At 35.9% G+C, this 19,069-nt stretch overlaps 1 protein-coding gene across 10 annotated transcripts in view; it reads left to right on the forward strand.

Moving 5' to 3' along the window:
* The window catches only part of MAGI2 (membrane associated guanylate kinase, WW and PDZ domain containing 2), a 1,350,742-nt gene that overhangs the window by 12,360 nt on the left and 1,319,313 nt on the right, over positions 1-19,069 (forward strand). The window lies entirely within an intron of this gene.

Here is a 19,069-nt window from a genome sequence, read left to right on the forward strand (position 1 = left end):
GTGCAGTGCTTACTGTATGTCAGGCAGATAAACACTTTAGATAAATGTTAATTAATCCTCGTATTATTCTACAAGGTAGCTACTGCCATTAAGCCCATTTGCAGATAAGAAAACTGGAGCCTGGAGTGATTAAAAAACTCATACAAGGACACATAATAATTAGCAGAGCCAGGATTCAAACCTAGTCAATAGTCTTAACCGCTATGGCTCATTTGCTTCTCTATGTTTGAAAGGTTTTAAGAACAGGATTGAGAAGATCATATTTGTCCATTGTTTTCCCTGTGAGGAGAAATGTAGGCAACATTTCATGGAGCACATGCAGTCAGTCAAAAGACCCAATTAAAGGAGGTTGAAGATACAGGCAGAAAGACAATTTACGAGGCTACAGACTTACCCAGAAGAGAGGTTTTGAGGTCTTGAACCATAACAATGAGGGTAGGAGTGGGAAAGAAGGGAACTGATTCAAGAAATATATATAGATGGTAAAATTGTCAGTGTATCTGATTGGATAGGGATAAAGAAAGAGGTTATCTTGGTTGATTTTCTAGTTTCTGTTAACTGGTGTCAATACAGAGACTAGAGGCAGGGAGTAAATGTGGATAGAAGGTAATTCCATTTGGGATCTATTTAATATGAGGTACCTGCAACAAATAGGCATCTGACTATTACAGCCTTAAATTTGGAAGAGTGGTTGGGATTGAATGTGTAGATTAGGGAGCATGAGATCATCTGACAAAAGAATGTAAAGGCAAAAAGACAAAAAAAAAAATACTGTGGCATCTATGGTTTAGAAGTCAGGGGATCCCAGGAAAGAACCTAAGACTGTTATCAGACTGTCTTAATGTTGAGTGAATGGTCAGCACTGGTAGACACAGCAGAAATGGTTAAAGATGATGTCTGTAATGGTTCTATTGTATTTGGCAAAAATGGAGGTCACGTTTGTTTAGTGTCATTTCCATGGAGTGGAAGAAGCAGGAGAACCAGATGTCATAGTGTTGAAGAGTGAACAGGAGGTAAGAAAATAGAAATAGCATGTGCATCCTGCTCCTTCAAGAAGTGTACATATAGTAAAAGGTGATAGGCAGTTGCTCTCTAGGGGATGCATGGTTAAGATGGGTAGGGGTGGGGCATCTGGGTGGCTCAGTTGGTTTACTGGATTTTGGTTTAGGTCATGATCTCAGAATCATGGGATCGAGCCCCACGTCAGACTCTGCTGAGCATGGAGCTTGCTTAAGATTGTCTCTCTCTCCCTCTGCCTGCCCCTCTCCCCAACTCACACTCTCTCTCAAAACAAACAAACAAACAAACAAACAAACAAAACCAGAGGGGGTAGTGTTGTACATGTTTGTGTTATGATTGAATTTCTGTGTTTGTCACATAAATATATTTTATTCCATTATAAAAATCTTCTAGTAAATTAAGATCCTTTAACTTATGAATTGAGTAAATAATTATTCATTATATTTTTGTTTTGTGTCATGCTAAAGCTAGGTTCTGGCATTAAAATAACAAGGGTCCAGGGGTGCCTGGGTGGTTCAGTCAGTTAAGACTCTGACCCTTGTTTTCAGCTCAGGTCATGATCTCACAGTTAGTGAGTTAGAGCCTTGCATCAGGCTCTGTGCTGGCAGTGAGGAGCTTGGTTGGGATTCTCTCTCTCTCTCTCTCTCTCTCTCTCTCTCTCTCTCTCTCTTCTCTCTCTCTCTCTCTCTCTCTCTCTCTCTCTCTCTCTCCCTCTCTCTCTCTCCCTCTCCCTCCCTCCCTCCCTCCCTGTCTCTGATCCTTCCCTTCTAAGGATTTCTCTCTTTCAAAATGAATAAACATTAAAAAATAAAATAAATACAATAAGAAGGGTCAGACCCTACCATCCAAGAATACAGAACAGGAGAGGCAGTTATGTACAAACCCAGCCTTAAAACACTGAGTTTTAATGGAATGATACAGAAATAAACAAATTGCTTTTAGAGTATTAGAAGGGAAAAGAAGCAGCAGGGCAGTAGCATATAAAGAGGGTGGATCCTGGAGTAAGAGGACTGAATTGGATTCCAGTCCCAAGTTCATTGCTTTCACTTCCTTATGGGAGGGTTGGGGCTAACTTTCCTTCAGATTCAGTCATATGTTACATTAGGGTGGTTAGAATTAAAGAAGATAATGCATGAAAATATTTTATAAAACTTAGCACAGTTCAGTTGGAAGTGTTACTGCCTAGAGATGGAAGATGGCTGGGCGTGGGCGTGCTTCACAGCATAAAAGATCTTTGACATTGGCCCTAAAGTGTGAGTGTGATTTCAGGAGGGGAGGTGCAGAAAGCAGAAGGAAGAGCATGGCCAAAGGTCAGAGAGGATAAAAGTGACCCTCCAGTGCAGAGAACAAAATACAGGTCATTGAGGCCAAAGAAAGGGGGACCTGAGTGCCCCTAGTGGCAAGTAAAATTTTTTCCAGAAAGGAAACTTGGAATCCTATCAGGAAAGGCCTCAAACCTAAACTTAAAGAGTTTGGACATTGTTCTTTAGGTGAGTAAAGCCACTGAAAGGTGTGTGAAAAATGGAGAAGCATAATATCGTTGTGGTTGTTGTTGTTGTTGTTGTTGTTGTTTTCAGGGGCAGGGCAAGGGGGAAATTTGGTTTGAGGAATGTATTGGGTGGAGAAGAAACAGAACAAGGCCTAAGGTCTGGTATCAGTAGTTGGAATGGAGGGACATGAACTTGAGACATATTTTAAAGGCAGTTGAATCAGAATTTATTTCCAATTGAATGGGAGATAGTGGTAAAGGGGAGACAATAGTCAAAGATAATTCTGAGCTTTCTGACTTGGGATAGCTTTGTGGAGTAGATGAAGATGCCATTAGCTACAGAGATTAAAATTTAAACTACAAGGGAAATGGCTTCAGGCTGTTCTAGAAATTAAAAATTGCTCTCTTTGACAAATGCAGAAGCAGCACCATGCTACTATCAGTGCATTTTGGCTCTTAGTGAAGAAGTAATGTGATTATATTCATGAGGTATGAATCATTGATATTTTACTTAAAACAATTTAGACTAGTCATTGGAGTTAGAGATAGTGAGTTAACAAAACTAAGTTATAAAATGACCTATTTTTAAATTTTTACTAGATTTTATTTTGCTTATTTTATTTAATTTTGCTCCAGTTGATATTATGTAAAGAATAGAGTGAGTGGAGAAAAATGAATGCCTGAGAATATAATGTGTTTGAGGTGCCTGGCAGGCAGATGATGGCATGTTTATGACATTAGGGTTGTTGGTCACGTATGTCTCGAGCTCACAGAATTGTTAGAATTGCAGATTGGAGAATTGAGTGGCATTGTTTCTACTTGGTAGTAGTAGCTTCTCAAGGAGCTTTGGTGCTCTTAGAAGAGCGCTGGGTGAGAAGGGACCAAGAATAGGAATTTGAGGAATGCCTGTATTTCATAGGCCTGCACATGGAATCTTCTTTACTTAGTATTTCTACCTTAGGATGGGGGAGAGGAGGGACATAAATCTTAATTTGTTTTAACATTTATTTATTTTTTTAGAGACAGAGAGGGATAGAGTGTGAGTGGGAAAGGGACAGAGAGAGAGGGACACACAGAATCTGAAGTAGGCTCCAGGCTCCGAGCTGTCGGCAGCACAGAGCCTGACGTGGGGATCAAACTCATGAACTGTGAGATCATGACCTGAGCAGAAGTTGGACTCTCAACCGACTGAGCCACCCAGGCGCCCCCATAGATCTTTAACAATGTACAAACCAATACTCTTAAATTGGGTTCTTCATAGTATGAATCACATTGAAGATAATTATCATATACAGATTTTTAATGTTAATGTATCACTGTTAAGCACTACAGATAATGTTTCTATTTTATTAGCAAACCAGATGCAAACAATAATAGTGAGAACTCTTGTCTTCAACAGTGCTGCCTTTATGTACTGTATATTTTTAGTCTCAATTCAAAGGTCACAGAAACTAAACAATGCCTCACTTTTTAAAATCTGTGAGGTGCTATTTTGAGACCAAGCTCTTTGACCATTGCTGTGGTATTATAGACTATATTTGGAGTAGACCCTGAAAATGCAAACTCTTCTCTAAATTATACTAGAGATTCTTTATTGAAACTATGTTTGAAATTAATAACCTTCCTCTGCCATGTGAAATTATTCAAATATTTCCTATGGTAGTTGTTGGAATATGTAACTTTTTGAACACTCAAATTTTTATCTTCTTTCTTATAGGTAGCTTCTTTAAAGTTACTAGAAATGACATATGAAATATTTTGAACTGTATATAATTGTATAACTGTGTAACTGTTATATAATTTTGTTAATTAAAAGAATGACATATATATCCCAACATCTCAGCGTTCATTTATTTATCCAGAGTTGGTATGTGAAAATTAGATCCATATTTTTGTAATTCTTAATATCACAACAAAATGTGATTTTTGTAATGGTTTTCCAATAAAGTTGTGAAATATGTTACTTGAACTAGATGCACGATTCATCAAAGGTAGGTATAGCATTTAATTCATATTTATTTCCTTAGTACCTGGACTGATGCCTGAAAATATGCAGAATGTTTTGGAAACATTTGTTGAATGAATGAATGAATGAATGAATGAATGAATGATAAAGTCCTCTTTCTCTGTAATACTTGATTTATTTGAAACACATTGTATTAGTCAGAGTTCCCCAGAGAAACAGAACCAACAGGATATATTTACACACACACACACACACACGCACACACACACACACACACACACACACACACATAGAGAGAGAGAGTATGAGACAGAGAGACTTAGAGAGAGTAGATTGATTGATTATAAGGAATTGGCTCATGTGATTATGAAGACTGACAATTCCCAGTATATCCACAGTTAAGTCAGCTAACTGATGACCCAGGAGAGCTGATGGTATAGTTCCAGTCTGAAGGCCAGCAGGCCTGAGAGCCAAGAGGAGCCAGTGTTTCAGTTTGAATCCAAAGGCAGGGAAAAACTGGTGTCTCATTTCAAAGGCAGTCAGGTGGGAGGCATTCTCCCTTACTTGGGAGAGGGTCAGCTTTTTGCTCTCTTCAAGCCTTCACCTGATTGGATGAGGCCCACCTGCATTAGGGAAGGTGCTATGCTTTACTCATCCTAACTATTTGAATGTTAATCTCTTCCAAAAATACCCTCACAGATACAGCTAAAATAATATTTGACCAAACATCTAGGCACCCGGTGGACCAGTCAAGTTGACACATAAATTTAACTATCACACACATTAGGAACCTCTGTCCATAATTAACAGACATTGTAAGTATAGCCATTTTAGCCTACAGCTATATCCTTGAAAAATATTTTAAATCATTTTAAATAATTTCTTTTTAAATATACTTACAGCACTCTTTATTATGTTGTGGTAGATTTTTGACTGTGTGATCACTACCTACCTCATCCATTAGGAGACTCATTTCACTTAAAGTGTTATTTTTTCCCAAAATATGCCCTGTTTTGTTCTGAAATACATTCTTATAATTAATCTAAATTACAAAATGTTCCTAGTTTATTGAGTAACATTTTCATTCTTACACTGAAACTGTTGTGAAAGGAATCTGTTTTTGTTTAATTTAAAAGTTATATGTTAAATAGTTTGGCAGTGTGCAACCTATGCTTGCTTGATTCAAAATAGTATGAGCCCTGTAGAAAGTCAGGTTGCTGAGTCCATTGTCCATCAACATCTAAGAGAGTTTAGCTGCTAATGACTGACATTGCCATAGACCTCCAGTATCAAAAGACAGCTTAGAAGTTTAGTTAGGGTAAGAGATTTTCTTTATTGGGAGAATTAAATTGACTCTTTTGCTCCGGAGGGTAGGTTTTCATCTAAGATGAGAAATGTTTTAGGCTGTTCTAGGAGAGAAAATTGCTCTATTTGAGAACTAAGGGAAATGTAAAGGTGGTAGATTAATGAGTTCATAGTAAATTAGTCATAAATGGCATTCATATGCCATCCACTTCAAAATATCTTTAAATGGGGTGATCAGAAATAAGAGCTCAGGGCGCTTGGGTGGCTCAGTCGGTTAAATGTCTGACTTTGACCAGGTCAAGATCTTTCAGTTCTTGAGTTTGAGCCCCACCTTGGGCTCTCTGCCATCAGCTTGGAGCTGTCTTTGGATCCTGTCTTCCTCTTTCACTGCCCCCCACACCAACCCCATGCACGTGTGCTCAAAAATAAACATAAAAAAAAAGAAGAGCTCATTCAGTCAAGGAAAATCACAGTACACATTTTTGTACTAAGAATATTTATTTTTTCCTTTTCTTTGTTGCATTTGATATCTTGATGTATTTGGTTGATGGGTGAGTCAACTAATTTTCTTATTTTTTAAAGTTAAGTATTTCTGTGGCACTTCCTACAGTTATTAATGTCAAACTTAAAAGTTCATGTCCAACTTAGTCCTGCAATGTAAACATTGCTGAATTTAATAAAAAAAATTCAGTATTAACAATAAAAACCTCTCGGTTGTTTTGGCTTCTTAGAACATTTCAGTCGTATGTACTGTCTCTGGTGACTATTAAATAGGTTGGGCTCAAAGAGTATCAACAAGAAATAATTATTTTTTCTCATTTACCCCACCTCATGACTGTTTTTTGTTTGTATGTTTGTTTGGTTTTGTTTTAATATATCAGAATAGTCTCATTTTCAGGTATAAAAAAATGTATGTTTGCAATTTAAATTTTAACATTGCTTCCAACAGAAAGGTTCCCCTATCATCTTTTGAGCTCAGGTCGACCAGGAACTCTGGAAACCAATAATGAGAGAGGTTAGTGTGGTCCCTTTCATTGTTTTCTTTGCTCCACCTCTCCCAACCCCCCACCTACTCTGTCTCCTCAGAGGTCAGGGCAAGGGAGGGGGAGGAACATGAATAAAGGAACAAAGCTTGTTTCTTTTAGTTCTTTTAAATCTGCCCATATGTGCCCTGTTTATGTCAGGCATCCAGATGCTGTCTTTCTGTCATGGATCACATTTGTATCTTCTTCAGACACACTCTTATTCCTCACCACCTTTTGCATACACCACCGTGTTGATTGCAGCACGTCCTGACAGTGGCAGTGTGCTCTAAACCTGACCACTTGTAATTCTGCCATCAGCTCCTGCCCACCGCACTACCCTTCCAGGTTCTTTGTGTTACTGTCCCCTAGGCCCAGCAGGCAGCCCCCTTGAGCAAAATCCTTTCCAGAGCGCTGTCACTGGCTTTCTGCTTGAGTTAGCTATTTGGCCTTGGAAAACTTCATGCGGTCTTCCTTGACCCATCCTGTTGCAGAAATGCAACTGCATCTCTTTTGTTCAAATATCATAGGCAGCTCCACCCAAGCTCCCACCTTCAGAATTCTCTGACAAAAGGTAGGCATAAGTCCTTATCTTTATGAATACCCTCAGGCTCATGGGAAAACTTTTCCAGTTGTTCCCAGAATTCTCTCATACTTTGCTTCTGGGCTGCACACTTGAAACTATGACTGTTTGAAGAATTCAGCAAGCAACTATTCTGTGACCCTTGTGAGGGACCACTTCCTTGCAGGTAGCGCAGTCTAAGGGGGAAGTTGAGATGATACTTCATTGTCCCCTAAGATTCCCTTCAAAGAATCTTTGGCTGTGGATCTCTTTTCACATATTTAGTCTTTGCATTTAGGCTACTGGAACTGATGATCTTTGGACTGGCTTTTCCATGGATATGACTGATAACTTCTTTTCCATTGTCCTTAGCTTTGAAGCTTTAGCTACATTCCAGGAAAACAGGAAAAGTCCCACCTCACATTTAGTTACATTCATTTAAGGCTCACATTGAACTCTACGAGGAAAAGTGATATTTATCATCCCAGTTAAATGTGAGGAAACTGAAGCATAAAGAGTGTCTTTACCTGCCCAAGGTCACTCAACTTGCCCAAGGTCACTGAGTCCAAAGTGACTGCTTAACTTTTATCCGCTCTACATGTTGCTAAAACAGAATAGGACAGAGTCTAGAGGATTAATGAACCAATCCCCGTCATAGGTGCCTCCAAATGTAAAGCAGACAGTTCTAATACTCAAATGTTTTACTTTTCCAGTTCTGTTTTCCTTTCCAAAGCTTCAGAGTTTTTGATAGAAATGGCATTCATTTTTTCCCATCTTAGAATGGTTCAAATACTTCAAATTTAATTGCTAATTTTCATGCTGAAATCATAAGCATCTTAGTAGTGTTAAAATATTTCTTATTCAGCTGTCTCAGTACTGCATAGCATACACCACTGGCAACCATAAAAATACTACAATAGCACTGTGTTAAAAGAGAAGGAGTATCAAATTCTACAAATGACAAAGAATATAAATTCCCCTAACAGTGTTTTTATGCTTTCTGAATTTTTAAACAAATATTTTTTTTACGAACTTGAAAGTTTATTGCATTATTGCTTTATGTGAATTTTTTTTTCTCAGAAATCAAACATTTCTTATTTGTCTTCTTTCTTCCCCCTAGGAAATTATTTAGTCTTACTGCTATAGTGACATAAATCTGCTATTTGTTTACACTCAGTACCATCCTGATACATTATAAATAGTGCATTTCTAAAATGTATCTACTTGTAAAATGTAAACTTGAGAATTTGGCTCCAAAGTACAGTCTTATCTCAGGTGTTTTGTTCTATTATGCTCATGTGGAGCTTATATTTAGTATTACTTGAGTTGCAGATTTATTTCATCTTGCCTAGCAGCATCAGCTATTTCCTTCTGCTGGTTCCAATTATTATGATTATTTCCAGCCTGAGTGAAGTTTGGCAAAAGCAAATATAGAAAGGGAAAGAAAAGAATAGGCTATTCCCTCTAGCTAACATTCAAGCTTATCAGTCTTTATTTAACCTCAGAAACTATTTATTAAATATTTGGAGTTAGCAATTTAATATTGATTTTGGTCTTCCTCGGTGTTGCAGACATAAACCCAAGTCTGTTCAGGGCACAGTTTAACACTATGACATAGTATGAAAGATGCCATTTCCTTACCCCTGATAGATTGAGCCATTGTCCTTTTCTATTACCGAAGCTAAAGTGAAGATGGACTTGTATTTGTTGAGTTCCTGTGATATTCCTTGCACACGTGATATATAGAGAAGTAGAGGTTATAAGCACATATGGGTTACTGCCTACAGTATGAACAGTATTTATAGTTAGATCCCCATTACATACTTGGGTGATTTTGGAAACTGTTAGGTACTTTTCTTGTCATTCATGCCTGAGGCCCCAGACAGTTGTATGTTGGGATTGTGGGATGACAACCTAGTAGGAGTCAAGAAACTAGTTCACATAGGCTGCTTTTTTTCCTCCATGTTTCTTCAGTAACTTTATGGTAAAACACACACACACACACACACACACACACACACACACACACACACACACACACTCCAGAACCCAGTTCTTCCTCTATTCTCAAGGACACAAAGCATTTGATAAGAACGTCTAAAAAATTGACTCATCCTAATAAATTTGCTGTGAAGCTTTTATATAAATTTGAGAATTTAGCACGGGGGGAGACAAAGGCATCATATTGGGTGCTGACTTTGTGCACTTGCTTCTTTGTCATTTGTTTCCATATAGTACTAATTGCCAATGCTAACACAAAATTCTACAAAGCCTTATTTTACCACTATGAAGTAGAGAAATGACTAAAGGCGGAAAACTGATTTATAACCCTTATTTTTAAAAAAGCATTAAACTTGAAACAACAAAACAAAATAGCAAAACAAAAATGTCATTAAATGTGAAAATAACCATTAAGGCTAACTCCTAAAACTTCTTCATTTGGTAGACTTTGTGACTACCAATCTTATTCAATAAGATTATTCTTGCTATTATTAGAGAAAAGTCAATTCTAATATATAGAATTCTAATGTATATGAAAAATATAAGATTCTCTGATAAACTTACACAACCATTTTCTCCAATTTATATTTTGCCTTTGTTGCTAACTTCAAAAAAACAACACACAACTCTGTAGAAGTTAGGGAGCTGAAAATCTCTTTCGACAACATTGTAAATTTTGCTAAGAAATACAGAGTAATCAAACCGTTGCTTTTTCATTTATTGACTTGTCAATGAGGCTTATAGTACAATGTTTATGTTCAAGATTTATTATATATTGAAACAATTTGATTTAATTCAAACACAGTAAAATAGATTGAAAGCTGTTCTGCTGAATAACCTTTTTTTAATAAAAAGTGGAAAGCGGGGTGCCTGGCTGGCTCAGTTGGAGGAGTGTGTGACTCTTGATCTTGGGGTCGTGAGTTCGAGCCCCATATTGGTTGTAGAGATTACTTAAAAATAAAATCTTTATATAAAAAAAGTAAGGAATGACTTTTGTGGATGGAAAAATATATACTTAATTTATGAAGCATTGCAGAAGTGGATTTGGTATAAGGGATATTTACATAGACTTGTATGGTATATGAAGAACTTATAACAGGTCACTTCTCTTATATAGCTACACATAGTCTACTTTTACATTATTTTCATAACTGATAAGTGAGGCATGTTTATAAGGGCTTTATATAAAACATACCCCAAATGTTATCTAAATATTAACTATTGGAAAATACAGAAAACTGGATGTTTATGTGTTCTTAAAAGTAAGCTTTTCAAAGGACATGACTTGGGCAAATGGAAGCAATGGCAATTATGCATTTTCAGTAGGATATTAGCTGATTTGTCATTGAATATAATTTAGCAAAAATGTGTAGAAAATACAGATGTATTTTCACTTCCATGTTCATTTTGCTTAGCACTCAGTTTTGGAGGATTTTACTGACTATTCCTCGATCAACAGGAAATGTGAAGATGGTGATGATTATACTAATTTCAAATTTTAAAATTTGACATTCAGTGATAAATCTAGGCATTCTTTACCCTCCTTGTATATTTATAGCCTGCCAAGAATAAGGATAGGCCAGCCTGTTAGTAAACAATATTATAAATCATTTGATACTATCAAATAAACACCACTATGACAAGATGGTAATTCTTGGCAGTGGTCACAGAGAGTACAAGCCACTGCATTTATGTAATGTATTTAAGGTGGAATGGCTTCAAGATGGAATGGTTTATACAAGTATGATTTCATTTTAATCTGAGCTGTCTATTTCTACAGATATTCAAATTATTTGTATTTTCCCCTGAAGAAAAGGCTTCTTTATGAATGATAAAGGCAGATTTCTTTGCCTATTTGAGCTTAGTGAATTTATACAGACATATGCTCGGACCTGCCAAATTTTCAATTTGACAACTGCCAAGTTTTTATCTAGTCCTCTCTGACTGGATCCAGGTCCATGTTTTCCAATTGCTCTCTGTATATTTCCACATGTATGCTATGCTTCTTTCTTTAAAAATCTAAGAGTCAACTTAATTTCCATGTTTGTAAGCTATGCCTGATTTTCCAGTTTCTTCTAATGATACCATTGACCCCTAGTTCACTTGAAATGGAAAGCTGGAAATCCATGCCCTCCCTTTTCTTTCATCAGACTCTTTAATTTGTTTAATTCTGTCAGGTAAGTCTTGGTAGTATTTCTTGTCCTTGTTCTCTGCTTTTTCTTAACACTCTATAGGTGTCCCTTTATTTCTAATGTCTGTACTAATGCCATAGCTTCTAATCTGGTTTCCTGCTGACAGTCTTTCCCCGCCTAACCCATGCAGTAAATGACTACCAAGTTAATCAGCCTAAAACAGCACTCAACATTGTATTCTTCCTTCTACTCTTTTTTTTTTCCATTGAAAAAACTCTAAATGCTTCACCTGACATTCCAAACTCCCCACTAACAACTTTCTACATGTATTTGATACCATCATCCTATGTATACACTGCATCTCAGGCATGCTGAACTAGTTCAACTTTGTCTCCATCCTTTTGTTCATTCCTCAGCCAAGAATATTGTCCTGTCAGTTTTGCCTCCTGAAATTCTGCCTGGCTCTAATGTCACCTCCTTCTTGTATGATTTGATTGCTCTAATTAGAAGCAGGGTTACCTTTATTCTTTTTTTTTAATGTTTATTTTATTATTGACAGAGAGAGACAGAGCATGAGCATGGGAGGGGCAGAGAGAAGGGGAGACACAGAATCAAAAGCAAGCTCCAGGCTCTGAGCTGTCAGCACAGAGCTCATGTGGGGCTCAAACTCACAAACTGTGAGATCATGACCTGAGCCAAAGTCAGACGCTTAACCAACTGAGCCACCCAGGCTCCCGTAACCTCTATTCTTACTTGCTTCTGTCTTAGGGTACTTATAGCGAACCACCTTGCAAAATCATTATTTATATGTATACCATCTACCTACTGCTCCATAGAGTGATTAGGTGTGGGATTTAAGTTTAAATATCTTTATGACCCTGTTCATTATTGCCCTCACAGAGTAGGTACTCAATAAATATTTATTGAATAAAGAAGTTATCTGTTTCAAGACAGGAATGATTTTTTGTGTTCTCAGATTGCTAATTTAGATTCCATATTGTGTGGAATGCATTTCTGTCAGATGACAAAGTATATCAATATTTATTTGTTAATGTTTCCATAATAAAGACTTAAAATGAGAAGATAGTGGAATTTGGTGGAAGTAAAATCTTTCTTTTTTTGTGGTATTAAAACTAACTCCAGAACTATTGAGGTATTTAAACTAAAGTTACCTAATTTTCAAAAATACTTAACACAATTGTGTAATCTGAGTAGCAGAGAAAATGGGAAGACAGTTCTAATCAAGGTAGAGGAGAGTAGATTTATTGCATTTGCAACTTAAGATATCATTAACAGGGCACCTGGGTGGCTCAGTTGGCTAAGTGTTCGACTCTTGATTTCAGTTCATGATCTCGCGGTTCATGGGTTTGAGCCCTGTGCCAGGCTGCATGCTGACAGTGCGGAACCTGCTTGGGATTCTCTGTCTCCCTCCCTCTCTCTGCCCCTTCCCTGCTCACTCATTCTCTCTCTCTGTCTCTCTCTCTCTCTCTCAAAATATAGTATATATTATATTTAATATAATATATAATCAGAACCTGAGCTACCACTGTGGGCATCCTTTTAGAAAAGACTGCTGTAATGTGTTGTTTAGAAAAGGTGAATAATAAATAGTAACCATAATGCATAGTCTTGAGAAATGTAGGTATGAGCTGAAGTTACTGTCCTCAGTAGTTTTCAAGTCATTCTCAAAAGATTAGTTCCCTTTGTTTCCGGTAACAGAGGGTCACATAGATTGCTAAAGGCTTAAGGAAATTCAGAAATATGATAACATAAACTTTAAAGCTTTTAAATCTTGGTTAGTAGCAATAAACAAAGAAGACTAGCTACAAAGGAAGGGAAAGAACCGCCTTGCAGTTCTGTGAAGAATTAGGTAAGAAAATGAAGCATGTAGTTGCCAGCAGGTGTTCATAGATTTAGTTAACAAGAGTGCACAATATCTGGTTAGGTCGGTCCCAAGATAAATATCAAATGTTAAAACGCTGTCTCTAATCTCTGCACGTGTGAGACAGAACCCTAACTGTTGCATTTTCCCCCACTTCAGGGCAAATTGAAGAACATTTTGCGTATAAAGCCCATGAAGGGGCACTGAATAAAATGTCAATGGGGACTCCTTTTGGCTCCCATTAAAAGAAGATGATGCATTTTGTGTATGCATTTGCTATACTTCATGCTCTGCCTTCTAGTTCCTGAGTTAAATAAAAATCACCAGAAGTAAAAAAAAAAAAAAAAAAAAAAAAACCCACCACCCAAACTATATATAATTAACATACACTGGGCACTGGGATTTCCCTTAATGTCTAGGTATGTAGTTCAATAATAATTTCTTTTCAAAGAGTAAATTCTAAGGGGAACTCATTTCAAACCTAAAGTGTGAAGAGTTCAGCTCTGACATTGTGCATCCCTGGTTAGTTTGACAAACTTCTGGAAATAGAATATAAATGCCCAATTTTCTTGGACAATTCTAGTTACATATGCAGTAATTTTTCAAAAAAGTACAGTTTAACAGATAAATAACTGAAGTCTTCTATTGAATTCAAGAGGGAAGATAGTTGGAAGCTGTGGGAAAATGAAAACCTTCCTAGTTTAATAATTTCTGTCTGAAAGAAAATCATTTTTTATCTTTGCTTTAGGTCATAGTTATAGATTACAGTGACAATCCTTTAGGCAGGTCTGAGAATTTCTTCCATGAAGATGCCAAGGAGAATGAGGAGAAACATGGGAGGAGAGAGAGGTGGAAGAAAATGGGAAGGAGATTTTGATTTAGTCCAGAACATGAGTTTTTGATCTAATGATCTGTGCATTCATCTTTGGAAAGTGTTCAGTCAACCAAATTGTGAGAATAATAATTTTATTCCCATATTTTATTCCCAATATTTCCCGTACTGGAGTTCTATGATTGTGGAAGTTTAGAGTATAGTTACCAGGAGTTGAGCAGGCAGCTCCATAACAAAAACTACAACCACTCTCAGTTTTAGGTCAAGACAAAGTGCTTAATGTTTTTGAGAAAGATTCAGTTAGATTCTGTTAAACACAATAGATTAAACAATCATTTGTATGTTTGTTTGAAAAGATTCTTTCTTTAAAACAATACAGTATCCTTCATTCAAGTCCAAACACTGAGTTCCTGGTGCAGCTTTTTGTTGCTGTTGTTAAATAATCTGCACAATGCTTTTATAGTGCAGAGAGGCAAATAGTCATTGGAGCCTTTATCCAAGGGCTGTAGTGTTCTCTCTCTCTCTCTCCCTCTCTCTCCCTCTCTCTCTCTCTCTCCCTCTCTCTCTCTCTCTCTCTCCCTCTCTTTCTCTCTCTCTCTCTCTCTCTCTCTCTCTCTCTCTCTCTCTCTCTCATGTCTGTGTGTGATTTGTCAACATGTTCCCAAGCAGACATCACAGGACACAGGATTATAACAAATGTTATCAGGTTAATTTCCAGTCATATAACTCAAACAAGATTAGTCTCAGGCAGTTACAGTTATGTAATCAAAAAATATTTATATACCTCATTTTCTACAATACTATTTTGACTAATCTAATATATATATTTGACTTTACGACATTAGGGTTCTATTTGCTTGAAAGTACCAGAGACACCTGTTAATTTTGACTAAGGTTGATTTCTCTTGCACACAGCTATTCGGGGCTGGTGTAGAAGCTTAATATTTATCTAGAACCCAGAATGTTCCAATTCTTGGTTCTTCTATCCCCATGAGTAGTTCTAATCCTAGTGACCCAGCCACCACGTGCACATTTGAAGTAGTAGGAGAAATGAGAGAAAGAAGGGGCACATTTGGCCATATTTTAGTGAAAGTTTCTGAAAGGGAGGACAAGACTCCTACTGTTTATATCCTAGTAGCCAGAACTTAGTCTGCACCTAGTTGCAAATATTGCTTTATTCTGGATTTTAAAAAGTCAAGAATTCCAGAAGGCATGAATAGAAATAAATATGTAAATATAATGTTATTATATTTACTTTATATCATATAAGACTGTGGCATGAGGAATGAAATGATTTGCATGATCCAGCCAGATTTTAAAATATTATTTAAAAATTCCTTCCCTGATAATTCTAGGCTATGTGATTGTGCCATTATTTCCGTTCTGGGAAAGGAGACTCTATATTTCTACTGCATATTGCCACTAATTATGTGACCTCAGATTTTTTTGTATGGGAAATAGGTCACTGGATTACGTGATTTCTAATATTTTGTGATTTATTGAATATCTCTAATGTGCAAACTGAGTAACTTCTTGAAGAAAAACAGTATTTTATGTTGATATTCCCAATGCCTTGAACATGGCTTGTTGGGATTGAAAAATTATAGTTAAATGAATATGCATGGTGAAGATAATTATCTGAACCAAATAGACACCTCTCCTAACTCCTAATTCTACACTGTTACTTTCTTTGTACCTGTGTATAATAATGTGCATTACTTATGATATTTTCAAGATCAAGTGAAATCCAAATCAAGCAGTCATAAACTATAAGGATATCTGTGATTTATCCAACAGGAAGTCTAAAGATAGGGTAGGCACCAGAATTGGTTGATTGAGTGACTAAAAATAAAACTTCTTTCCATTTCTCTGCGATGTCATCTTCAATGATGGCATTATCCAAAATAGATATTGAAAGAAATAATATCAAGTATATAGTATAATCATATGTATCTAAATATGTTTCTAATTATTTCTTAAAAGGCTCTTCTCCCCACAAAAGCTGTTCTTAGATGATGTCCATAACTAATTTATACCCTCCACTCAGTACACATAACAGAGATTTAGTATTACATCTTGGAATTATTTCTGATCAGGTAAAATTTATAAAGTATATTCCATTAGTTAATATTGTGAAACTAAAAGAAAATTTTGAAATCAGACAGATCTGAGTTTGGATGTTGGATAACTTACTGGTTCTAAGTGGCTGTGTCCTCATCCCCAAAACAGAAATCTTAGTGCCTAGTTCCTAGTAGTATTAAAAATTGAAGGTGATAATCTGTTTTACAATAATATAGTTTCTTGTTGGTCATGTACAATCATGAAGCAAAACACTTCTGAAGATACTTACTAAAATGTGGAAATACATGTATATTTATGTATGTCTTTATATTTGGTGCCTAGGAAGTACTATAATGTTGGGAGAGATTATAGTTATAACCAAAAAATTTATTTGATATCAGTATAACACATCATTATTAATTTATTTACCTGCCTTTTTTTTCTTTTCTATTTATATCTTTCCAATATTTTTAAAAACTTATCACAGTAGGTCAAACTTTAAAAGCTTCCCTGATATATAAGAGGTTGGCTCTGATATGGAAGAAAATAATTCTGTGTGCCAAGAATACCCTACCTTTTGTTTTAGCATTATACAGGTTTCTCTATCTACCTTGGCATTCTGTATTTATTGCCATTGGGCAGTTCCAAGTTTAATTTCTGATTGAGCCTTCACAGAGTCAGGCTGCATTTTTACATCCTGGGAATCTGGCCTTATTACCCTTGAACAAAATCTGTAGTAGAAAAACCTTCCTAAATAAGATCAAGCAAGCCAGAACAAAACCCCTAAAAAAAACAAAACAAAAAAAAAAAGAGAAAAAACAAAGTTTATCGATTTACGTCTTACTGTTTGAAATTGTACAAAGCCATGAATCCAGCTGTACTTCGTTTTATTGTGTTATGTCAGTGTGAAAGGCTTAAGATGGCTTCAGTTTATCACTATTACTTTTTTACTATCATAGAAACAAATGTGTATTTCTGTCATTTTGCATGTTTGTTGCTCATATAGTTTACATTTTTTATTGTGCTTTTTTTTATTGTGTGTTATAATTAAACCACATAAATTATCCAAATTGTTTTTTGGGGAAATAGCATATAAAATATTTTGTAGCTAAATATATATCTGATATATATGATCACCTCAAAGCATACCTCATGATTTGGTTTTGGATTAGGACACCCAAACAAAACAAAATATTCTGCTCTGATAAGCACAGAGGAAATTATTTAGGGAAGGACAAAGGGAGCTAATTTGGGTGATAGAATTGAGCTGGAAGTGTGGAACATGGGTTTAAATAATTCCACTTTATTCCCTACAGGGTCATGTAGTATTTATTAGCATATCATCGCCGACTAATATTGCAGTTATGTTACTATTTCAGAATTGCCCGAAGTTATTTCCTTTAGCATGACTAGTCCTGTGAGGCTGCTTTGTACTTCAGCATCATTCTTCAGATACTGCATTTGAGCACAGCTGGCTTGTGTACTGCAGTGGAAACAAATAGGCCAGGCTTGGAACAATGAAACACTCCCATCAGTTTGAATCTCAGTAAAGGCTGTGTGAATTCAAATAGAAATATAAGAATAAGAGGACACTAGTATAGAAGCCATAAATTATAGAAATCATCATATTGAAAATGTATAAATGACACACCTACTTATTAGTTGTGAAAACATGTGTCTTTTATCTTTTGGCACTCAAGCACATAGCCATTCAAACTATCTAAATGTTTTAGTCTGTGTTGTGAATGTTTTCAAGTACACGTCTTTCATAGTATATGGTATAACTTTCTTTTATAACATATTCTTCAGACTGGAGCCCACTTTGTGTATGGGGACAACTGTATTGCCATGAAATAGAACCACTTATATAAGTAGATAATGTGATAGGCAGAAGATAAGCAAAATGCCACAAATGTTCATCTGGTTTTTCAGATTACACCGGATCCTGACAATCGCTAATAATAATGAAAACTTCCTGTCAGTCTTACAGATATGTAAGCTGATATGTTAGATATGTCAGATATGTTAGCTGATACCTCCCATGATTTCTTTCATTGTTGTTAATGGAAGTATTTTAAACACCAGATAGAACTATCATGGTGGTACTGCTCTGATTGAAGTTTTTTGAAGTCTCAAATTTGATATTTAATCAAATAATTAATTTTATCTATCAAAAATTAATTCTCTCTGGTCCCCAGCTTTACATAAATGAAAAACAAGTCTGACCGTTCAAAAATAGGTGTTACTTTTGATCCATTAGAATAAAAACAATAGCAAAAAATAACAAAAAGCAAAAAATGACTGATATTATTAGACCTCAGATCTCCAAAATAACTATATATCATGTCAGGGACCAGATTGAATGCATTCATTTTTTAATTAATCATGTTGTAAATACCTGATGAAATAGCAGTGATGGGATGGAAAAAATTAAAAAATGCCTTGTAAGTTCCGGGCTCAAAATCTTATGCTGAGGTATTGTATTATCTCCTGCATATTTTGAAAAACACCCTAAATGCATTTATCTGTCCAACTATCTAGATATCAGTAATAAAGCTACAAGTTATTTTTTTTAATCTGGATGGGCTATATCCCACAATTCCAGCAATATAAATTATCTGACTCTTTTAGAGTTAATTTTCACCTATACTGATTATTTAATTAGTGTTTAATTAATTGTTACTAATCAATTAATTAGTATTTTGGTATTAGTAGTGTATCAACTGTGGTGATTATATTTTCTAAACTAAAAACTTTACTAAACTTTAATAAATTAGTACTTCTTACTGTGCCAAAA

Source organism: Neofelis nebulosa, chromosome 4, assembly GCF_028018385.1.
Source record: "Neofelis nebulosa isolate mNeoNeb1 chromosome 4, mNeoNeb1.pri, whole genome shotgun sequence".
NCBI lineage: Eukaryota > Metazoa > Chordata > Mammalia > Carnivora > Felidae > Neofelis > Neofelis nebulosa.